Here is a 25,062-nt window from a genome sequence, read left to right on the forward strand (position 1 = left end):
TGTGAGAGTGTCCTTATTGAGTGCGCACTCCGTCCCCCATGGAATGTCCAGTGTTCCCTTTCCCAGAATGTTCCTGAAGTCCCAGGCTGGGCCCGATGCCTCCTTCCCTCCACAGTCTCCTGTGGTTGCCCCTCAATTCTGATCTCTTGAGGTTGACTTTTCTGTGACAGAGAATTCCCCGAGGACCCAGCGCTGACCTTACATGAAACTCATGACCTGCATCGTCCTTTGTAAATCCCACAACCACCCAATGAGGAGGCTCTACTATTCTCCACTTTTGCAGAGTTAGAATTGGGAACTGGGAGGTTGAACCACGTGGCCAAGCTCACGCAGCCAACAATAGTAGGCAAGTTGTGGTCTCCCACTACCTAGCCCCTAAAACACCACTTTTCAGGCTTCAGGAGAGGGTTCGAGGCTGAAACAGTGAAGGAGTTAACAAAGCTCAGGGCCACAAAGAACCTACAGGATGACGTAGTCAGCCAGTGGGTTGTGGGGCAACACACCTTGCTGAGCACCAAGCAGAAGGGCTGGCTTTGGCTGAGAGGGCCTGAGATTTTCTCCTCTAAAAGGGGACCTCGGCTGGGCTCGATGGCTCAGCCTGTAATCCAGTACTTTGGGAGGCTGAGGTGAGTGGATTGCCTAAACCCGTGGGTTAGAGACTAGTCCGGGCAACTTGGTGAGACCTCGTCTCTACAGTTAATCAAAATTAGATGGGCGTTGTAGCGTGCGCCTGTAGTTCTGGCTACTTGGAAGGCTGAGACGGAAGGATTGCTGAAGCCTAGCAGGTCGATGGTGGGTGGTTGTGAGTGAACTGCTGCACTCCAGCCTGGGTGAGGAAGTGAAACTCCAACTCGAAAATAAATACATAAATAAATAAAATGAAAAAAATAAAGAAAAGTGATCTCAACCAAGAGGAGTGAGCAAGTTGATTTGTTCAGGTGTTTGGGGGTTCCAGTTCTGGGGAAGAAAAATGTAGTGATGTGCTACTAGGGACTCATGGAATGGGAGGCAGTGCTTCTTTGAGGGGGTATGGGTTCTGCTGTAGGCTGACCTGCATGCACATCCCAGCACAGCCCTGCTGGCTGTAGGATCTTGGGTAAGGCCCTCACCTGCCCCGAGTCTCTGATAACTCCTTTGTGGTCATTGGTGGCAGTTCCTTCTAACACCATAGAGATTATGTTGTAAAACCCTTAGCAATGTGTGAGTGATCAATAAGCAACAGTGAAAGTTATTATTACAATACAGCCATGATTCTGTTTCTATACTGTGCCATATTTCCATGTGATCCAGATGGATATGGGGAACTTTCTCCCTTCTCAAAGTCATTTTCTGTGGTGCCTGTAGAAAAAAAAAGGGATTAGCAACTTCCCAGGCCACAGGCTAGAGGCATGGGAAGTCAGTAAGGAAGGGGGCTGTGAGTTCAGCTTTTCTCACAAAAGGAACAGCGAGTTCCTCTGTTCTGGAAACATTGACAGTTCTCGGTGAGAGGACAGACCTGAACCATGTGGTACCGTATGGGTCTAGGGTATGCAGGATCTTGTGGACCTTCTGATCCTAGAAAAGAAATAAAAGGCATCCACATTAGAAAGGAAGATGTGAAATTATCACTGTTTTCAGATGACTTGATCTTATAAGTAGAAAAACCATAAAGATTCCACCAAAAAAACAAAGCAAACAAACAAAACCCGGGTAGAACTAAATAAATGAATTCAGCAAAGCTGCAGGATATAAAATCAACTCAGAAATCAGTTGTGATTAGTCTGATGTAGTGGTGCACACCTGTAGTCCCAGCTATTCTTTGGGAGACTGACTCAGGAGGATCGCTTGAGCCCAGGAGTTGGAGGCTACAATGAGCCATGATCATCCACTCCAGCCTGGGCAACAGAGTGAGACCCAGGCTAAACAAAATCAGTTGTGTTTCTGTATACTAACAATGAACATCCCAAGGGAAATTAAGAATTCCATCTACACTAGCATTAAAAAAAAAACAACAAAAAACCCCACAACATCTAGAAACAACCAACCACGGAGATGAAAGACTTAAACATGGAAAACTATAAAACATTGCTGAAAGGAATTAAGGAAGAGACAGATAAATGGAAAGACATCCTGTGTTCATGTAGAAGATTTAATATTGTTAAAATGTTCACACTACTCAGAAAGATCGACAGATTCTGTGCAATATCTGTCAAAATGCCAGTGCCGTGTTTTGCAGAAACAAAACAAGAAAATCCAAAAATTTATATGGAATCTCAAGAGACCCAGAATAGCCAAAGCAATATTGAAAAAGAAGAAATGAAAAGAAAAAAGAAAAAGAAATGGTTGGGCGTGGTGTCTCAAGCCTGTAATCCCAACACTTTGGGAGACCGAGGCAAGAGGATTGCCTGAACTCAGGGGTTTGAGACCAGCCTGAGAAATTTGGTGAGACCTCATCTCTACAGCAAATCAAAAAAATAAGCCATGCGTGGTAGCACACACCTCTAGTTCCAGTTTCTTGGAAGGTTGAGGTGGAAGGATCGCCTAACCAGAGGGTCCAGGCTGCGTTAGCTGTGAGTGTGCCACTGCACTCCAGCCTGGGCAACAGAGTGAGAATCCAACTGAAAAGAAAATAAAAAAAGAAGAACAAATTTGGAGACCTTGCATTTCCTGATTTCAAAACAAATTACAAATCTACAGTAATCAAAAGAGTGTGGTACTGACATAAAGAAAGATCTATCCCTTGCATATATGGTAAGATTATGTTTGACAGGAATGCCAAGACCACACAATGAGGGAAAGGACAATCTCTAAGAAATGTTGGGAAAACTGGATATACATAAGTAAAAGAATACAGATATGCCTTACTATATGCCATACAAAAATCGTCTCAAAATGTATTAAAGATCAAAATGTAAGGCCTAGAAATATAAAACTCCAAGAAGAAAGCATAGGGGAAAAGCTTCATGACATTGAAAGGAGCAGTGATTTCTTGGATATCATAACAAAAGCATAAGCAACAAAAGCAAAAATAGACAAATAGGACTGCATCAAACTTACAAATGTCTGTGAAGCAAAGGGAATAATCGACAGAGTAGAAAGGCAATCTATGGAATGGTGGAAAATATTTGCAAGTCATAAAACTGATAAGGAGTTAATATCTAGGATTTATAAAGAATTCATAGGCAGGTGTGGTGCTCATGCCTATAATCCCATCACTTTGGGAGGTGGAGGAGAGAGGATTGCCTGAGTCCAGGGGTTGTAGACCAGCCTGGGCAACTTGTTGAGACCTCATCTCTACAATAAAAAAGAAATTAGTCGAGTTTGACATGGCCCAGGTGGCTGCTTAGAGGGTCCCAACAGAGAGCGGTGAGAGATTAAGAAAGACACAGACACAAAGACATAAAGAAAAGCTGGGGCCAGGTGGGACACTTTCTTCTGACGGAGAAGTGGACCCGAACTAGCTCAGCATGTTTATTTTATAATCAAGCACAAAGGAAGTTGGAGGGGATTCAAGGTCTGTGAGGGAGCTATAACAGAATTTTGTTGCTACCTAAAAGGCGAGCTGTTCATGGTTATCTTGTTGTAGCTAAGGCTTTATCTGTTCTGTGTGCACTCGGATGTATGGGCATCTGAGACGCTGTTTCGTGTAGCAGGCTGCATCCCCTGCCTTTGGCTAGGATGCAGAGCTGTCAAGCGAGACCTTGCCTTCACCTGGGGTGTTTACTCAAGGCCTGCTACAGTGACAGTGCTCGTCTGCTACCCATATCACATCTGCTCCCGACACGGGTGTGGTAGCTTGTGCCTGTAGTTCCAGCTATTTGGAAGACTGAGGTTGAAGGATCACCTGAGCACAGCAGGTCAAGGCTGCTGTGGCCGTGAACATGCCACTGCACTCCAGCCTGGGTGACAGAGTGAGACTTCAGCTCTAAAAAAAAAGGGGTGGAGGTTTCAGCATGGTATCTTTCACCTGTAATTCTAGTGCTTTGGGAGGCTGATGTTGGAAAATTGCTTGCAGCCAGGAATTTGAGACCAGCCTGGGTAACACAGTGAGACTCTTTCTCTACAAGAAAAATAATAATAATAATTTTTTTTTAAAGTTACTGTGCATCTTGGCACATGCCTGTAATCCTAACTACACAGAAGACTGAAGCAGGAAGATTGTTTGAGCCAAAGAGTTCGAGGTTTTCAGTAAGCTTAGATCATGCCACAGCACTCCAGACTGAATAACAGAGAGACCTTGTTTCCAAAAGAAAAAAAAAAAGTGGCGAGATATGGCCAAGGACTTGAATAGACATTTTCCTCAAGAAGACATAAATGCCAACAAGCATAGGAAACATGCTCAATATCACTATCATAGGGGAATGCAAATTAAAGCCATAAGGAGATATCACTTTATACCCATTAGGGTGACCACTGTTAAACAAACAAACAAAAAAAGCAAACAGAAAATGACAAATGTTAGTAAGGCTGTGGAGAAAATTGGAAACTGCTTCAGTGTTGGTGGAAATGTCAAATGTTGTAGAAAACAAGATGGAGGTTTCTCAAAAAATTAAAAATAGAACTACTATAAGATCTGCAATCCTGGCTGGGCCCTGTGGCTCATGCCTATAGTCCTAGCACTTTGGGAGGTCAAGGTGAGAGGACTGTCTTAGCCCATGGGTTTGAGACCAGCCAAGAGTACTTTGGTGAGATCTCATCTTTACCAAAAAAAAAAAAAATTTAGCTGGGTGTGGTGGCTTGTGCTTGTAGTTCCAGCTATTTGGAAGGCTGAGATGGAAGGATTTCCTGACCCCAGCAGGTTGAGGATTTGGTGGCCGAGAGTGTGCCACTGCACTCCAACCTGGGTGACAGAATGAGACTCCAATTCAAAAAAAAGAAAAAAATGAAAGCAAGATCTTGAAGAGATATTTGCATACCTATTACCATTGCAGCATTATCCACAACAGCCAAGAGATAGAAGCAATCCAAATGTCTATTGTTGGGGGAATGGATAGATAAATGTGGTACATACATGCAGTGGAATATCATTCAGCCTTAAAAAAGGCAGAAATTGTGTCACATGCTATCTCATGGATGAACCTGGAGGACATAAGCGAAATAATCCAGTCATAAAAAGGCAAATGCTGCACAATTCTACTTATGTGATGTATCTAAAGTAGTCAAATTCATAGAAACAGAAAGAATAACAGTTGCTAGGGCCTGGGCTAGAGGGAAATAAGTTGTTGTTAATGGATATAGAGTCTCAATTTTGCAGGATGAAAAAGTGGTAGAGATCTCTTGCACAACAATACTTGCAAACTACACATCTGATGAAGTAATGATATCCAGAATCTATAAAGAACTCAAGCAAATCAGCAAGAAAAAAACAAGTAACTCCATTAAAAGGTGGGCAAACAACATGAATAGACATCTCTCAAAAGAAGATATACTAATAGCCAACGAACATGAAAAAAAGCTCAACTTCACTCATAATCAGGGAAATGCAAATTAAAACCACAGTGAGATACCACCTTATACCAGTCAGAATGGCCATTATTAAAACATTAAAAAAATGCTGGTGAGGATGCGGTGAAAAGGGAGCACTTATATGCTGTTAGTGGGAGCGTAAATGAGTAAAACCTCTCTGGAAAGTGGTAAGGAGATTACTCAGTGAACTAGAAGTAGATCTACCATTTGATCCAGTAGTCCCGCTTCTAGGTATCTCCCTAAAGGGAGAGAGATTGTTATGTGACAAAGACACCTATACTTGCTTGTTCATCCCTGCACAATTCCCAATTGCCAAGATGTGGAATCAACCTAAAAACCCATCAATCAACCAGTGGATAATGAAAATGTGGTATATATACACCATGGAACACTATGCAACCACAAAAATGAATGAAATCATGTCCTTTACAGCAACATGGATGGAGGTAAAGATCGTCATCCTAAGAAAACTGACTCAGAAACAGAAACCCCACATGCTCTCACGCATATATGGGCGCTAAACAGTCCCAAAGATGGAAATAACAGACACTGGGGACACCGATAATAGCAGATGGAGAGAGGGGTTGGGGTTCATAAACTACCTATGGGGCACTGTGTTCACTATCTGGGGAATGGGCCACCTGAGACCCAATCACCACTACTATATGCAATATGTCCATGTAACAAATACGTATATGTATCCTCTGAATCTAAAAAAAAAGTGAATATATGCAACACTACTGAACTTTACATATCAAGATAACAACTTTTATGTACATTTTTTAGTTTTTACAATTGTCCAGCAAGTGACAACCATCATCATTTGGAGCTGGGGGTGGAGTCCAACTTCATGGAGTGGAGCAAAGAGCTTACCAGTTCGTACCCCCAGGATAGGCAGTCCCAGGATGTCAACCTCCTGCATGGTTTGCAGGTGTCAAGAAAGACGGGTTGCCAAAAGGACAGGGTTCCCACAGGCACTGGACAAAGTAGCACTTGACATACACGAAGAAAAGACAGAGCAAGTCAGCTTCTATAGTGAGTGTGTCCACTTAGAATGAACGGCCAATGGGAAAAGTCTAACTCCTACCCAGCATTAGCACTATCCTTTTTTTTTTTTTTTTTTTTTTGAGTTGGAGTTTCACTCTGTCGCCCAGACTGGAGTGCAGTGGCCGCTCCCGGCCACCGCAGCCTCGACCTGCTGGGCTCCGTTGATCCTTCCGCCTCAGCCTTCCGAGTAGCGAGAATTACAGGCACGCGCTACCACGCCCGGCTAATTTTTTGATTTAATGTAGAGATGACGTCTCGCTGCCCAGGCGGGTCTCGAACCCGCGGGCTCAGGCAATCCACTCACCTCAGCCTCCCAAAGGCGCGGGATTACAGGCTGAGCCACCGAGCCCGGCTTAGCACTATTCTTGTATGACTTCAAGAGACAGGAGACCTCGCACCTCAGAACAGTATCATTGAAACGACGTTATTTCACAGGAAACCCGACGTTCTGTCGGTGCTGGTGGGGCAGGGGCGTCAAGGATCTCTCTGAGTTTATATTGTGAGGGTTCACAAACAGGCACGAGGTGTCAGAGATGAAAATGTTCCTGCCCTGGAGGTCTGAGGTGAGTGAGGCGGAGACAAACACCTGCCTACCCTGGGGCTTCCTGGGAACGCTAGTCAGTGGCTTCATTAGGAGTGAGAGTGGCCCGGAGGGCCCCGAGTTGCGTACCAGAGCTGGTACAGGCCTACACACACCTAACTATAAAGATTTCCATGTGGAGTCATTTATATCCATATTAAACTAAACACGGGTTCACAGTGATGTCTTCACCTCTGATCTATTATCACATAGATCATTCTAGCCTCTTTCTCTTGTTAATCTGTACCTTCCCACTTCAACAACGAAAAACCTGACTCCAACCATCTGCCACTTATGTAAGTCACTGTTCCATTCCAGATACAGATATAGTGGTTTTAGGATTGTTAGCAATTATTAGAGGTGTTAACAACTACACAGAATCTTTGTTTCCTATGCTGATTGCTTAAAAGGTAAAAAAAAAAAAAACCAATAATAACCAAAAAACCTTTTACAAGGCTTTATTTGACACAGACTAATAATTAGGCCGAGTTCCTGGTGGCTCACACCTGTAAATCTCAGCACTTTAGGAGGCTGAGGTGAGAGAATTGCTTGAGGCTCAGGGAACTCAAGACCAGTCTGGGCAACACAGTGAGACTTTATCACTACAAAACATTTAAAAGAAGGAAAGAAAGGTGGGGGGAGGGAGGAAGGGAGGGAGGGAGGAAAAAGAGACAAAAATCTGAGAAAACGTATTTATTTATTTATTTATTTATTTTTTGAGTTGGAGTCTCACTCTGTCGCCCAGGCTGAAGTGCTGCAGTGGCATGCTCATGGCCCCCCCAGCATTGACCTGCTGGGCTCAGGCAATCGATCCTTCGGTTTCAGTCTTCCAAGTAACCGTAACTGCAGATGTGTGCTACCATGCTCGGCTAATTTTTTGATTTATTGTAGAGATGAGGTCTCACGAAGTTGCCCAGGTTCTTCTTGAACCTGTGAACCCAGGCAACTCCCTCACCTCGGCCTCCCAAAGTACTGGGATTACAGGCTTAAGCCACTGCACCTAGCCTAAAATTTTTTTATTTTTTGAGTTGGAGTCTCACTCTGTTGCCCAGGTTGGAGTGCAGTGGCATGCTCACAGTCACTGCAGCCTCGGCCTGCTGGGTTCAGGTGATCCTTCCACCTCAGCCTTCCAAGTAGCTGGAACTACAGGCATGTGCCTCCACATCTGGCTACTTTTTAAAATTTATTGTAGAGACGAAGTCTTGCCAAGTTGCCCAGGTTGGTCTCAAACCCGTGAGCTCAGGAAGTCCTCTCACCTCGGCTTCCCAGAGTGCTGGGATTATAGGTGTGAACCACTGTGGCCGGCTAAAAACTTTATTTTAACAGAGAAAAAAACCAAACTGCAGTTTTGATACGTTTGCATCAGTATATCATTAAGCTCATTTAGAAATAAACCTTATAAATAAATCCATTCAATGTTCGCCAGCTTGACCATAAAATTTTCCCCTGTAAACCTTCTACACTTTCTATGTCAATTTAGATTTTGTCCTATGCCGTTTTTTTGTTTTTGGTTTTTTTCTGGAATGATCAGTCATTTTACTTTCTTTCTTAGCTGGAACATACTGTTCATATTTTGTATACTTTCCTTACCAAAAAGACACCAACTTTATTTGCAAAACAAACTCTCTTTTTCTTTCATACTTGGCATAGAGTTGTTTCCCTTCACCTTTTATTTCTTGGAGTTTTATTTACACATATTGATTATAATTCTAACCCTTAGTAACCTATATTTCCCCGAGGAAACTAGGAAGTAGTTTGAAGCTACCCTACACCAGCATTCTATAATAGATTCAGAAATTTAGGAGAATGCTACCTCATGATTTCTAGACGCATATGCTTTCTTGTAGTACAGTTTTTCAGTGGTAGAGAAAGAATGTTTATTTTTATTTATTTTTGTTTGAGTGTGAGTCTCACTCTGTTGCCGATGCTGGAGTGCAGTGGCACATCACAATCGCAGCTCACCACAGCCTCGACCTCCTGGGCTTAGGGGATCTTTCCTCCTTAGCCTTCTGAGTAGCTGGGACTACAGGTGAGCCCCACTGTACCGACTAATTTTTTTATATTTTTGTAGAGACGAGATCTCACTATGTTGTCCAGAGTAGTCCTGAACTGCTAAGCTCATGCAGTATTCCCGCCTCGGCCTCCCAAAGATCCATCACGCCTTGCTGAGAGACTGTATTTATTAACAGACCAAGATATTTTTAGTCTGTCTGTAGAAATAAGAATTCTAAAGATTATAAACTTGAACTTATGTTCAGTAATCAATATTTTAGTGTTTTATTTTATTTATAGATGATCTAGATATTTAATAAACGTTTTACTTAACATAATCTTTTCTTTTTTGAGTTGAAGTCTCACTCCATCACCCAGGCTGGAGAGCAGTGGCACGCTCGCTCATGGCCACCCCAGTATCGGGCTGCTGGGTTCCAGCAATCCTTCGGCCTCAGCCTTCCAAGTAGCTGGTACTACAGTTGTGTGCCACCACACTTGGCTAATCTTTTTTATTTCATTGTAGAGATGAGGTCTCTCCATGTTGTGCAAGCTAGACTTAGGCAATCCTCTCATCTTGGTCTTCCAAAATGCTGGGATTACAGGCATGAGCCACCATACCTGGCCCACTTAACATAACCTTAGGTTGCAAATTAGCAAAAAATATTTTGGAAGTGATTATTAGGCAGATTTGCTATTAGACATACTTATTATTATTATTATATAATCCCGCGCCTTGAGAGGCTGAGGTGAGTGGATTGCCTGAGCCCGTGGGTTCGAGACCCGCCTGGGCAACTTGGTGAGACCTCATCTCTACAATAAATCAGAAAATTAGCCGGGTGTGGTAGCGCATGCCTGTAGTTCCAGCTACTTGGAAGGCTGAGGTGGAAGGATCACCGGAGTCCAGCAGGTCGAGGTTGCAGTGGCCGGGAGCGGCCACTGCGTTCCAGTCTGGGCGACAGAGTGAGACTCCAACTCAAAAAAAAAAAAAGTAAAAAATAAAATAAAATAATGTTTGTCAGAAGAATGACTTAATTTATTCAAAATCAACTCTACAAGCTTTAATATTTTAAATAGATACTAAGTGTAAAATTAACTTATTTGACTAATACCCAAGTGGAATAAAGATGTATTTTTTATATTTAATGGTGACAACTCTGAAGACATACTTGTTTTATTAAGCCAAAAATGTTAAATTAGTCTTATTTACTTAAGGTTTGTCTAAATGTGAACTTAAAAATGATTCAGATCAGTTCCTATATTTCTGGAAGTTTTTAGAATATTTAATTTATAGATATATAATTTTTTTCCGAAACCAACTTAGAATTGAGCTCTTTCGAAGGATTTTTATAATTAGTTTTGCAATGCCATCCAGAGATAAGAAAATATCACATATATATAAAACATACTTAAACATACAGATACCAATAGATACCAATATTTTCATTCTAAAATTTTAGTCACGAGTCAGACATAAACACTGTCATGGTTAATTTTAGGTATCAATTTAGTGGGATTAAGGCATACCCAGATAACTGGTAAAGCATTATTTCCGGGTATGTCTGTGAGGGTGTTTCTGGAAGGCATTGGCATTTGAATCAGTAGACAGAGATAAGGAAGATCGGCTTTTGCTCAGTGTGGGTGGGCACCATCCAACTGGCTGAGGCCCAGATAGAACAGAAAGGCAGAGGAAAGGAAAATTCTCTCTATTCTGGAGCTAAGACACCTTTTTTCCTCCTGCTTGTGAACATCACAACTCTGGATTCTCTGGTCTTTAGATTCTGAACATGCACTGGTGCCACCACCCGCCTCCACCCCCCTAGTTCTCAGGCCTTAGGCCTTGGGATAAGAGTTATACCATCAGCTTTCTCTACAAGGAGGCCTTGGACATGAACGGAACCACAGTACAGGGTTCTCTGGTTCTCCAACTTGCAGGTGGCCCACCATGGGATGTCTCAGCCTTCATAATCATGAGTCAACTCCTCTTATAAATCCCCTCTCATCTATCTATCTGTGTACATCCTACTGGTCCTGTCTCTCTGGAGGACCCTGACAAATGCAATAACAATAATGCAAAATTCACTAGTTTATATATAAGATTTGGTTATAGTCTTTGCCTCACTTTGTATTTTTATTGCAGTTATGTTTTGGAAGATGGAACAAGTTCAAGAGAAAAGCTACAGGTTTTTTTTCTCTCCAATGTTTGGAGATTTTTACGATTTTCTTTTGTCCTGACATATAATCTTCTGGCAGCTGAGAATTAAATTTTGTTTCCAATTAGCCATTTTTTTCTTTTTCAGCCTTAGGCATTTGCTTTTGGGGGTTCCTGAGCACCTTGAAAGCTCCCAAAGGGAGGAAGGGAGGCCTAAAGTTCCAATGATTATAGTGAGTTGAGAGACAAGAGCAGGAAAGAAAAGGTCTTAAGGAAGGCAACTCGGGAGAGTTACATGTTCTCAAAGGCACCATTGAGGTTCTAAGTTATCTTTAGTAAAGTCAGGCCAACAGGAAAAGAAGTGGACAGAATTAACTCCATGTTGGAGGAGCACACAATCAGCAAGGGTTTGAGAAGGGGAGGTTGCAGTCAACCGAGAAGTTTCACGAGAAGAGCAGGACCACGTAGGTAGAACAGAGATGTCTTAAACAAAAATCCAGGAAGAACTTCTAGCCCAAGAGGAGAACAGAGAGGCCTCCAAACCAAAGTTAGGATGAACTTCTTGTCCAAGAGATACTTTCCAAAGAAAAAAGCCTGGTTTTCAAAGGATTTTTAGAATTAGTTTTGCAATGCCATCCAGAGATAAGAAAATATCTCTGGTATGGTATCATCCAGAGATAAGTATATTTCTCTCACCCAGCGTCAGAGACTATACTCATTAAAAATGTGTCTCAAATCATGTCTTTTTGTGGCTTAGCCATGGATGCAAAAGGCATCCCTAGGAGGGCACTGAAGATGCAACAAAGACACTATGCTCCCATAGTGTGCCTCCCACTGTGGGAGATGACAAAGATGACAAAGACCTCTGTTGCCAGAGATAGTGAGCAAAGGAAACAGATAAAGAGACAGGGGTCCATTAGGATTTAGATGTAGGAAAACCCCTGAGAACTGACAGTATGATAGCCACAAATGGGGTGCCCAGGATACTCCCATTTCTGCTCATCTAATGACAAATTCTCAGGTTCCCCAACCTGATGGGTTATGTATATCAACTTAACAAAAAGGACGATTTTCAGAGTATGGAAGGTCCCATTGGGCTATTTGATAATAGTGGAATGGGCAGTCTGTTTTTATGGCAGCTGCATTTACAGGAATTTCCTCAGAGGTGGTTAATGGCAGCTGTATTCTCTGTGTTCTCTGCTTTAATCAGATAAAGAAAGTTCAGGTGAGGCAGGAAGTGTGAGGTTCCCGCAGTGCTCCCGATTGCTGTCAGGGGGAGAACCTGCCTTTGTGACCCATGAGGAACTGTATTTGTCCATGGTCTTGGGCAGGGTCCACAATGAGGACAGGATCTCCTTTCTCAGTGCAGACCTGAGTGCCTTGCCTCTCTTTGGGACAACTTAAGACTGCATCCATGGTGAGTAAACCCCCCTTTCTTGCAGTCCTGCCTGTTGAGGGACTGTGAAAGACCCAGTAAAGGAAGAGCCTCACTACACCTACACTACAGTAAAGGAAACTCCCTACACCTGAAGTCCTTACCCACACCTGAGATGTGGTGGCCACTGATGGGATGTCCACTAATGTAATGTCCACGAATGTGCTGATATGCTGTCTTTTGCTGTCATGTCTGCTGATGTCATGTCACTGATGTCATGTCTAGGCAGTGGTCTCGTAACACTCACATTGAGATAGAAAAACAGGAATTAAGCAGAAAAGTTGACCTCAAGGGTCTTATCTTAAGTAAGCAGCTGCATGCCATTTCCCTTAGCCACAATTTCTGCTTCCATAAACACGCTTTACTGCATCTCACATGGAAATGTCCATAAAGATGTTTACTTCAATGCTTGTTGTGGAAGTAACTGTTCCTGGTCTTAAATTTAAAATTGTGAACCCACCGATGGCAAACCCATGTATGTTGTAACCACAAAAAGCTCTATAAAACTGAGGGTCGGGACTCAGGTTTTGGGAGGCTACTCTGCTTGAGACATCCAGAATAAAAACCTTTGATTCTCCTCTCAGTCTCAGGTGCTTATTCTGAGTGCATTCATTCCTGTTCCCAGTGAGTTGCTGCAACACTTGGTGCATTGGCTGGGAAACCCCCACTGTGCCCTCAGATTAGGCTGGTCCTTTGTGTCACCACTGTTGCTAGACTTGGCTGTGGCCTGGGAGCAATTTGAGGATGAGGAAGGTGTACCTTCTGGCCAGTTGTCTGGGATCCAGACTCCATGAGCCGTGACTCAGACCAACAGACTACACTCCGCTTGGTGGATCAAACAGAGAGAGTGGACCCATCGACTGGGACTCCAGGAACTGGTAAGACACCCTGGGGTGCTCAGTCAGTCAGGGTCACCAAATGGTGGTAACAGGAATCTGATCACCTCCCAGTTCTCAGAACTACAGAGTCTGACTGGGCCCTAACCTGCGGAACTGTGATGACCTCATACAACTGAAGATAGCCCCAGCCCTGTAATAGGGCTGGTCAGGTTGGGGGTTTATACCAACCTTCCAATTCCTAAGAGGCATCTTAAATTCTCTTCTGGGAAATGGCCAGGTGGGCAAGATGAATGCTGTCCTGAGCAATGTCTGCTCAGGACATCGTTGTCTTTTGTTCTGTGACACCAACACAGTGGGAGGCACACTATGGGAGTATTCTTCTCAAAACCCACTGTCTTAGATTGTATGATCAAAAACTTCAAGAAAGGTTATTCAGGAGACTATGGTATTAAAATGTCTCCAAGAAAACTGGAAACTCTCTGCATAATAGAGTGACAAATGTTAACCAAGGACTGGCCTCCAGAGAGACTCTGGATGTAACCAAGATAAAGGCTGTGTACTGGGTGGTAACTGGGGAACTGGGCCACCCAGATCAGTTCCCATATATAGATTTCTGGTTACAGATTGAATTAGCTCAGCCCTCTTGGATAAGGTTTTGCACTGGTGGTCAAGGACAGAGTGAAATTCTAGCCAAGGTTCCACTTCAACCAAAGGATCAAAACTGAGACCAAGTCAAAATTCCGCCAGTTATCCAGGGAGACCCAGATGACGAGCTTCTGTTGCTACCTCCCTCCCATACCACACCACTGATACCAGAGACTCCCCTCTTCACCACCAGTAATACCAGAGGACCCCCTTCTGCCAGACACACCACCACCATCTGTGTCCCCACCACCACCTGCAGAGCTGGACCAAATGAAAAGGTGCCTGCGCTTACCCTCAAACCAGTGGTCTGCACTCCAAATGCCCCTGCATGAGATCAGAGGCCCCCAACAAGTAACACAAGAGGGCAATGTCCAGGGTGGACAATCAATCTTCTATTACCAGCTGTTTGCTAGCACAGACTTGCTAAATTGGAAACATCATACCCACTCTCTTACTTGGAAAAACCCCAGGCCATAATAGACTTAGTTGAGTCTGTCTGTCAAACTCATCTTCTCCCTTGGGGAGATTGCCGTCAGCTCCTCCTAACCCTTCTGAATACTAAAGAGCGGCGACGAGTAATGACAGAAGCCCAAAAATGGATGGCAGAATGTGCCCTGGGAGGCTTGTTAGATCCTGAGACCTGGGTAAGGAGCGCTTTCCCAGAGGAGGATCCACATTGGGACCCAAACTTGGAGGGTGAGAGGGTCAACCTAGAAAAATATCCATGGGTCCTCCTGGAAGGATTAAATGAAGGAGCTAAAGTCCATCAATATGTCCAAGACTACCAAGGTCCTCCAAAAGTCAGATGAACTTCCCTCAGACTTTTATGAGAGACTTTGTGAGGTATTCCGGTCATATACTCCCTTCAACCCTGAAACCCCCAAGACACCTGAGAATCTGCACATAGTGAATGCCGCCTTCATGGGCCAAGCACTGAGTGACATCCAAAGAAAGCTACAGAAGTACAGAGGGTTTGCTGGAATGAACAGCACCCAACTACTGGAGATAGTCTTTGTAAACTGAGAACAAACTGCAAAGAGGGAGGCTAACAAGAAGGCCGACCAGAGAATGAGGCAAAAGGTAGCTATCCTTGTTGCAGCCCTAGGCTGGCCAACTGAATTCAAGTCAAAGCAAGCAAAAGCAAAGCCCAGGACCCGTGTCCCCTTACAACGGAATCAGTGTGCATACTGCAAGAAAGTTGGACACTGGAAGAAGAAATGCCCTGATAGACCTCAGAGGGAAGAAAAGAAAAATCAGGGGATGGAGATGAACACTGCACCATACAAGCTAGCCGAAATGGACTCAGAGTGAGACACACAGGGCTCAATCAACTTAGGCCCAATGAGCCCATGGTCAAAATAAAGGTTGGGGGCCAATCAATGGACTTTATGGTGGACACTGGAGCAGAGCACTTGGTTGTAACCAAACCAGTGGGACCTATGTCAAAAAGAAAAACAAAAATCATGGGGCTACGGGAGCTCAAATCAAAGGCTCTTTTTGTGAAACTTGCAATTGCATCATGGAGAGATACCAGGTGAAACATGATTTCCTGTGTATCTCAGAATGTCCGGTACCCTTAATGGGAAGGGACTTGTTGTCTAAGCTGGGGGCCAGAATCACCTTCTTGGCTGTTGGCCCTGCCCACCTTGAACTGCTGGAACCTACGTGACTAGGACCCCCAAGGACACCTTCTTAATTTTGTCTATCACAATTCCCTGAGAGGAAGAATGGGGACTCCATTCCCAGCTTGCCATCAACATCACCCTGGCCCCGGAAACATGGAACTCCCACCTCCCCAGAATCTGGGCTGAGAAAAACCCACCCGGGCTAACCATCAACCATCCACCAGTAATAGTGGGCTTGTTGCCCAGTGCCCACCTGGTAAGTGTCTGCCAATATCCTTTCATCTCGGGAAGCCAAGAGCAGCATCCAAGTTCACCTTCAAAAACTATTAAAATTTAGGCTGCTCTGAAAGTGCCAATCTTCATGAACTATCCTCTGTTGTCTGTGAAAAAATCAGGCACCAATGACTACTGACCTGTCTAGGACCTGTGGGTCATCAACCAAGCCACAACAACCATCCATCCAGTGGTCTCTAACCCGTACACCCTCCTAGGCCTCATGCCTGCAGAGTCCCAGTGGTACAACTGTCTGAATCTGAAGGATGCTTTCTTTTGCATTCATCTGGCACCCGTAAGTCAGTCCATGTTTGTCTTTGAATGGGAAGACCCTGCCAGCCGCTGAAAGGAGCAATTAACTTGGACCCAGTTGCCCCAGGGTTCAAGAACTCCCCTACCATATTTGAAGAGGATCTGGTAAACTTCCCAAGTGCGGAAGTCAAGTGTACACTTCTGCAATATGTGGATGATCTCCTGGCAAGCACAACCTTGGAGGACTGCACTAAGGAAACGGAGTCATTGCTAGACTTGCTCCAGAAAGCTGGATACAGGATATCCCTTTAAAAGGCCCAGATTTGCCAGAAAACAGTCAAATACTTGGGGTTTCTAATCTCAAAAGGGCATCAGGCCTTGGGACCTGAATGAAAAAAGGGCTATTTGGGCCCTTCCAACCCTGAATACCCGAAGGTAAATCTGAGAGTTTCTGGGGACCACTGGATTCTGTCGCATTTGTATCCCTAATTACTCATTAATAGTTAAACCCCTCTATGAAGCCACAAAGAGGGGAGAAAAATCATTCTAATGGGGGCAACAGCAACAGGAAGCCTTTCTTACTTTTAAGAAGGCTTTACAGCTGGGCTTGGTGGCTCAGCCTGTAATCCCGCGCCTTTGGGAGGCTGAGATGAGTGGATTGCCTGAGCCTACGGGTTTGAGACTCATCAGGGCAACTTGGCGAGACCCCATCTCTCCAATAAATAAAAAATGAGCCGGGCGTGGAAGCGCGCACCTGTAGTTCCAGCTACTTGGAAGGCTGAGGCGGAAGGATCGCTGGAGCCCAGCAGGCTGAGGCTGCGGTGGCCGGGAGTGGCCAGTGCACTCCAGTCTGGGTGATAGAGTGAGACTCCAACTCAAAAAAAAAAAGAAGCCTTTACTAGAAGCCTCTGCCTTGGAACTCCCTGATGTAACTCAAGAATTTAATCTCCTCATTCATGAGATAAAGGGAATGGCCCTGGGAGTTCTAACCCAGAATATAGGATCCTGAGGATGGCCTGTGGCTTATCTATCCAAATAGATATACACAGTGGTAGCTGGATGGCCACCCTGCTTGTGGGCCCTGGCTGCCACCACATTCTTGGCCAAAAAGGCAGATGAACTTACCATGGGACAAATCCTGAACATCAAAGTTGCTCATGCAATCATGGCCCAAATGGGCCACCGAGGGCACCACTGGCTCACCAATTCGTGCATGAACCACTACCAAGGCCTTCTGTGCAAAAGCTCCCAGGTGCACCTAGAGACTGTACAAACTTTAAATCCAGCCACTTTCTTACCTGCCAAACCAAAATCCCCAGACCATGACTGTATTAAAACAACAGATGAGATCAACTTGAGCTGCCCAGACCTCACAGATCAGCCTTTGCCATCTGCGAACTCTGTCCTCTACACTAATGGAAACAGCTTCCTGTCAAATGGGAAGCGTTTGGTGGGATATGTGGTCATAACAGAAACAGAAGTAATAAAATCAAGGGCCCTCCCAATGGAATGATCAGCTCAATGGGCAGAGCTGATGGCTTTAATCAGGGTCCTAGAATTAAGCAAAGGACAGAAGGTAAATATCTACACAGACTCAAAATATGCCGTTGCCACCCTCCATATACATGGGGTCCTCTATAAAGAAAGAGGACTCCTTACCTCAGGAGGAAAAGCTATTAGAAATCAAGCTAAAATCCTATGCCTCCTAGAAGCAGTCTGGGATCCCATGGCTGCTGCAGTCATCCATTGCCAAGGACACCAAAAGGGAAAAAGTTCCATAATCAAAGGAAACCAAAGGGCAGACATGGAGACCAAATGGGCAGCCATGACTGTGACCCCTCAGGTCCCTCCCAGCAAAATGTTGATGATTTCAGCCCTGCCCAAATGCCCAAGCTCTGTCCAGGAAGAAGAAAACTGGATAAAAAGGGAAAAGATACCAAGGGCTCAAATGAATGGTGGCTTCCCCCAGACAGATGGCCCTTTGTCCCAAACCACCTGGCTTATCCCTTGGTTCACCAACTTCATGAAAACACCCATACGGGGGAAAATGGCATTAAAAACATTAATGAACCGGTATTAGTATACGGCCAAACTCCCCATGCTTTGTGGAATGTAACCTGGAAATGTCAGAAATGTGCTCACAACAATGCCAAACAAGGAACTTCCCAGCCATCGGGAATACAAAAAACTGGACAAAACCCATTTGCAGGCCTAGAAATAACTTTACTGAACTACCACCCAGCAAAATATGTAAATACCTATTAGTCATTGTATGCATATACTCAGGCTGGGTTGAGGCATACCCTACCAGAACTGAAAAGGCTAGAGAAGTAACAAAAGTCCTCCTAACTGAACTCTTACCTAGATATGGAATGCCTACCTCAGTTGGATCAGACAATGGGCCCGCCTTCATGGCTAAGATTACACAAGAGCTACCAAGGGCCCTACAAATCAAATGAAACTTGCACACAGCTTACAGACCTCAGAGTTCAGAGAAAGTTGAGGCATGAACCAAACCCTAAAGCAAATTTTAAGTAAATTTTGTCAGGAAACCTAACTACCCTGGACCTCTGTACTGCCTATGGCTCTCTTTCAGGTAAGATACTCTCACTGAGCAGAAATCAAACTCTCCCCCTATGAAATCCTGTTTGGCAGACCGCCTCCCCTTGTAAGGGTCCCCAGAGACAGGAAAGAAATAGGAAATCTAGATATCCATTCCCAGCTACAGGTTTTAGCTAACACCATATATATCCCAGTTACACCACTGGGTGCTGTAAAGACTTCTCCTGCTCATAAGCAACCCAATGCACCCCTACAAGCCAGGAGATTTTGTCTGGTTAAAAAACTAGCGCAAGGTACCTCTGAAGCCTACATGGAAGGGTCTCTACTCTGTACTTCTAACAACTCCCACAGCTTTAAAAGTTGCAGGTATAGATACCTGGGCCCATCACTCCCAAGTCAAAGCTGCCTTACCACCGGAGAGTTCAGTCAACTGAACAGCAACCAGAGACCCTAAGAACTCCCTCAAAATCACCCTCTGAGCCCACAGTCCTACCTCCAGAGAACTTACAGAGCATCAAACCTACTGAGGAGCCAGCCATCAAAACCATAAATAAACTCTTTCACTGGTTGTTAATTCACTAAATGTATTGCTGTCATCCTTTAACCCTCGCCCTTTACATCCCAATCATCTTGGCTCTGGGTGTGGTCCTAATTGCTGTAACCCCCACTAATTGGAAATGTGGCGAAAAGTCTTTATTGATACTTCTGTATTTCTCATGCATAGAATGTATTACTGCTTTATTATGTTTACAATAGGAATATATATATGTTAATCAGTCCTGAAAACTATGTTATACAAAATTTTAATCCTAAGATGCGATCCAGACTCATAAGTGAAGGTAGCTGGATCCTTCCCTCTCCATTACCAATAAGTCACTGTACCAAATTTGTCCCTTTTGGGTCACACTACACCAATGTGTCACCTCATGGTAAGTCATTTTCTGGACTCATAAAGTGTCATCTACCCTTGTAATCTACCTTACCACTCTGGAATGCTATATTTGTTATCCTTCCTTTCTTCCACAAAACCACATTTCTTCCCCAAAGCCTATCCCAACACAGGCCAGAACCCTACCTCCTGTTTCAACCAGTAAATACCAGGACCTCAAAATAAAATCAAGGTTTCCATCATGCTTTTGTAACATCATCTACCCCCGTATACCAAGTAGATGTTTTAAAACTGCACCCTCTGTACTAAAAATAAAAAGGCATACTGAACAGGAAAAAAATATGAAAACCCTTACTGGGGTCTGCCAGACCCAACCTGCCCTATTGTTCCAAGTCTGTTGGGTCACTTCTGATATAGTTCACCGCTATGAGCCAAATAAACCTCTTACCTTAGACGCTTGTCTAAATCAAAAGTTAAATGCAACTCATCGCCTCCTTAGTGATACTAACCCCAACCTGGCCAAAGACTGTTGGCTCTGTGTGTCCACAGTTCCCCCTGCTCCACCACAACTCAAATAACACAAAAAATTATAAATGTTACCCTAATGACCAACAGTCAGGAGTCTCAAAAAATGGGTACCATACTATCCCAGGTAAAATTGTCCCAAAAGGCTTCCAAATGCCTAACAAACAAAATGGAAATGAAGCCAGTTGGCAACCTAACCAGCAGCCAATGTCACCAAGCTATCAATATCCAGGAACTTGACTCTCACCCAATGTCACCAAGCTATCAATATCCAGGAACGTGGCCCTCACCCTGGTGCTGACCTCTTACAGCCCTTTTCTTCATATGTGGATCAAATGCCTACCAATGCCTACCAGCCAACTGGGCAGGAACCTGTACTCTAGCCCTGCACACTCCACAAATAAACATTGTTCCCAATAACCAATCTCTTACAGGGCCTCTAGCAGCATATACCCAAAGAAAAAGAGCCATCCCAATTATACCCCTGTTAATTGGACAAGGAATAACAGCTGGAATAGATACTGGAATAAGAGGCATTGCAGCCTCAACCACATACTATCATCAACTGTCTAAGGACTTAATGTATGACATAGAATGAGTAGCTATATCACTAGTGGCCCTTCAAGATCAATTGGATTCCTTAGCTGAAGTAGTTTTACAAAATAAAAGGGCACTAAACCTACTAACTGCTGAAAAGGGAGGACTTTGTCTCTTCCTAAATGAGGACTGTTGCTTTTATGTAAATAAGTCAAGGGTAGTTAGGGTCATGGCCCAACAATTAAGAAAATGAGTCAAAAAAGAAGACAAGAATTGGCTGAATTGAAACAATATTTGGAGTTGGGCATCCTGGCTTCTCCCATTAGCTGGACCCCTCCTCATAGTCCTATTGGCACTCCTGTTTGAGCCCTACATTCTCAACCTAATAGTTCAATTTGTTTCCTCCCGCCTAGAATCCATAAAATTTCAAATGTTTCTCCACAGCTATAAACAACTTTCTCTACAAGATATGGAAAGCAGGTGATGCCCCTTAGAAAAACTTTAAAGGGCATCAAAGGGGAAATGAGATAGAAAAACAGGAATTAAGCAGGAAAGCTGACCTCAAGGGTTTTATCTTAAGTAAGCAGCCGCATGCCATTTCCCTTAACCACAATTTCTGCTTCTGTAAACATGCTTTACTGCACCTCATATGGAAATGTCCATAAAGGTGTTTTCTTCAATGCTTGTTGCAGAAGCAACCGTTCCTGGTCCTAAATTTAAAATTGTAAATTCACCAATGGTAAACCCATGCAGGGTTGTAACCACAAAAAGCTCTATACAAACAGCTTAAAACTGAGGGTTGGGCTCAGGTTTTGGGAGGCTACTCCACCTGAGACTTCCAGAATAAATGCCTTCAGTTCTCCTCTTGGTCTCTGGTGCCTGTTCTGAGTGCATTCATTCCTGTTCCTGGTGAGTTGTTGCAGTTGCTGCAACAACATGACATTCAGACTTACCTGGCACTTGGCATCACAGCCTCAGCTGACCTGGATCTGGGTCTGGCTCAGCTTCAAGAATGAAGATTGATGTGGTCTCTTCTTTACTATCATGGTGTTGATGGTGTTGAGGTGGTTGTGTATAAAAGTAACTACGTTCCAGTAATTTCATTCTTACAGAAGACTTGTAATAGCAGTACAAAGTACAACTCATCCTTTCTCTTAGATTTCCCAGCCATGCTGGGCTCGGTGGCTCAGCCTGTAATCCTGCACCTTTGGGAGGCTGAGGTGAGTGGATTGCCTGAACCCACGGGTTCGAGACGCGCCCGGCAGCGAGACTTCATCTCTATAATAAATCGAAAAATTAGCCAGGCGTAGTAGCGCGCACCTGTAGTTCTAGCTACTTGGAAGGCTGAGGCAGAAGGATCGCCGGAGCCCAGGAGGTTGAGGCTGCGGTGGCCGGGAGCGGCCACTGCACTCCAGTCTGGGCGACAGAGTGAGACTCCAACTCAAAAAAAAAAAAATATATTGATTTCAAAAACTAATAATTTAAAACTGCCACACAAAAAAACCCCCAAATGGTCCACAAAACATTTTCTTTTCCTTCTGAAAGTCTTACGATGCATTGTTATCATTAACCAGTCTTTTACTATCAAACTTAAATGGCCAATTGAAACAAACAGTTCTGCAACCATTCTTCCACCACTGATTAAGACTGGGGTGGCAGGTATTAGGGATAATATTAATTTGGCCTTCTGAGCTTTCTGGGCAGACTTGGTGACCTTGCCAGCTCCGGCAACCTTCTTGTCCACTGCTTTGATGACACCCACAGCAACTGTCTGCCTCATATCATGGATGGCAAAATGTCCAGAAGAGGATAGTTAGAAAAGTTCTGCACACACATGGGCTTGCCAGGAACCATATCAATGATGGCAGCATCACCAGAATTTAGGGCCATCTTCCAGCTTCTTACCAGAATGGTGATCAATCTTTTTCTTCAGCTCAGCAAACTTGCATGCACTGTGAGCCGTGTGACAATCCAGTACAGGGGCATAGCCAGCATTGATTTGACCTGGATGGTTCAGGTTCATCATCTGAACAATGAAGCCAGTTGCTTCCATTGGTGGATCATTTTTACTGTCACCAGCCGCGTTGCCACAGTGAACATCTTTGACAGACACATTCTTGACATTGAAGCCCATGTTGTCCCTAAGAAGGGCTTCACTCAAAGCTTCATGGTGGATTTCAACAGACTTTACTTCAGTTGTAATGGTGACTGGAGCAAAGGTGACCACCATGCCAGGTTTGAGAACACCAGTCTCCATTCGGCCCACAGGGACAGTACCAATACCACCAATCTTGTAGACATCCTGCAGAGGCAGACACAAGAGCTTGTCAGTTGGACGACTTGGTGGCAGCATGTAGTCCAGTGCTTCAAGCAACGTGGTTCCACTGGCATTGCCATCTTTATGGGTGACTTTCCATCCCTTGAAGCAAGGCATGTTAGCACTTGGTTCCAGCATGTTGTCACCATTCCAACCAGAAATTGGCACAAATGCTACTGTGTCAGGATTATAGCCAATCTTCTTAATGTAAGTGCCGACTTCCTTAACAATTTCTTCATATCTCTTCTGGCTGTGGGGTGGCTCAGTGGAATTTATTTTGTTAACGCCAACGATTAGTTGTTTCATACTCAGTGTGTAAGCCAGGAGGGCATGCTCACGGGTCTGCCTGTTCTTAGAGATACCAGCTTCAAATTCACCAACACCAGCAGCAACAATGTGGACAGCACAGTCAACCTGAGATGTGTAATCATGTTTTTGATGAAGTCTCTGTGTCCTGGGGCATCAATGATAGTGATGTAGTACTTGCTGGTCTCAAATTTCCACAGGGAAATATCAATGGTGCTACCATGTTCACGCTCAGCTTTCAGTTTATCCAAGATTCAGGCATACTTGAAGGAGCCCTTTCCCATCTCAGCCGCCTCCTTCTTGAATTTCTCGATGGTTCTTTTGTCGATGCCACCACATTTGTAGATCTGGTGGCCAGTAGTGGTGGACTTGCCTGAATCGACGTGTCCAATGATGATGATGTTGATGTGTGTCTTTTCCTTTCCCATTTTGGCCTTTAGGGGTGGTTTTCATGACCTGTGCTCTGGCAGCAAACTTGTTGAGAAGAAAAGCATGTTTTCAATCCTTTCTAAGTACAGTAAGTGCTACCTTGCCTGACTAATTTTTCTATTTATTGTAGAGATGAGGTCTTGCCATGTTGCCCAGGCTGGTCTCAAACCCCTGGGCTCAGGCAATTCTCTTGCTTCTGCCTCCCAAAATACTGGGATTACAGTCTTGAACCACCACTCCTGGACTGTGTTTATTTTTCTATGTGGTATGAGATAAAAGTACAATTTCATTCCTTTGCATGTGGGTAGTCAGTCGTCTAACGCTATTTGTTTAACTTAATGGTCTTGGCCCTTGTTAAAAAATTATTTATTTATTTTGAGTTGGAGTCTCACTCTGTTGCCCAGACTGGAGTGCAATGGCACGCTCCCGGCCACCGCAGCCTCACCCTGCTGGGCTCCGGTGATCCTTCTGTCTCAGCCTTCCAATTAGCCGGAACTACAGGCAGGCACTACCACGCCCAGCTAATTTTTGGTTGTAGAGATGCGGTCTCACCAAGTTGTCCAGGCGGGTCTTGAACCAGCGGGTTCAGGAAATCCACTCACCTTGGCCTCCCAAAGCACTGGGATTACAGGCTGAGCCACCGAGCCTGGCCAAAAATTAATTGACCATTAGAGATTTGGGTTTATTTCTGGACTAGAAATTCAGTTCCATTGATATCCTTATGCCAGTAGCATGATGGAGTTTTTTTGTTTGTTTTTGGGTTTTTTTGAGTTGGAGTCTCACTCTGATACCCAGGCTGGAGTGCTGTGGCACACTCATGGACACCCCAGCATCGACCTGCTGTGCTCCGGCGATCCTTCTGCTTCAGCCTTCCAAGTAGCCGGAACTACAGGCCTGTGCTACCATGCCTAGCTAATTTCTGATTTATTGTAGAGATGAAGTCTCACCAAGTTGCCTGGGCTGGTCTCCAACCTGTGGGCTCAGGCAATCCACTTGCCTCGGCCTCCCAAAGTGCTGGAATTACAGGCTGAGTCACTGATGTGTTGTTTTTTTTTTTTTTAAACTGTTGCTTTTCAGTAAGATTTGAAGTTGGAAAATGTGAACAATCAAGTTGGCTTTCCTTTTTTACAATTGTTTTGGCCACTTGGGATTCCTTAAAATTTCACCTGAGCATCAGGATCAGCTTGTCCATTTCTGTCAAAGGATTTTGGGATT

At 44.2% G+C, this 25,062-nt stretch overlaps 1 pseudogene across 1 annotated transcript; it reads right to left on the bottom strand.

Moving 5' to 3' along the window:
- Nucleotides 1-1,380: 1,380 nt before the first annotated feature.
- On the bottom strand, nucleotides 1,381-23,900 carry LOC103251478 (annotated as a pseudogene). The gene is made up of 2 exons (XR_002481474.1): nucleotides 22,420-23,900; nucleotides 1,381-1,554 (listed from the first exon to the last, which is right to left on the bottom strand). The product of XR_002481474.1 is annotated as an elongation factor 1-alpha 1 pseudogene (transcript).
- Nucleotides 23,901-25,062: the final 1,162 nt, after the last annotated feature.

The sequence above is a fragment of the Carlito syrichta genome, unplaced genomic scaffold (assembly GCF_000164805.1).
Source record: "Carlito syrichta isolate Samal-C Ts95f unplaced genomic scaffold, Tarsius_syrichta-2.0.1 Scaffold142937, whole genome shotgun sequence".
NCBI classification, from domain to species: Eukaryota; Metazoa; Chordata; class Mammalia; order Primates; family Tarsiidae; genus Carlito; species Carlito syrichta.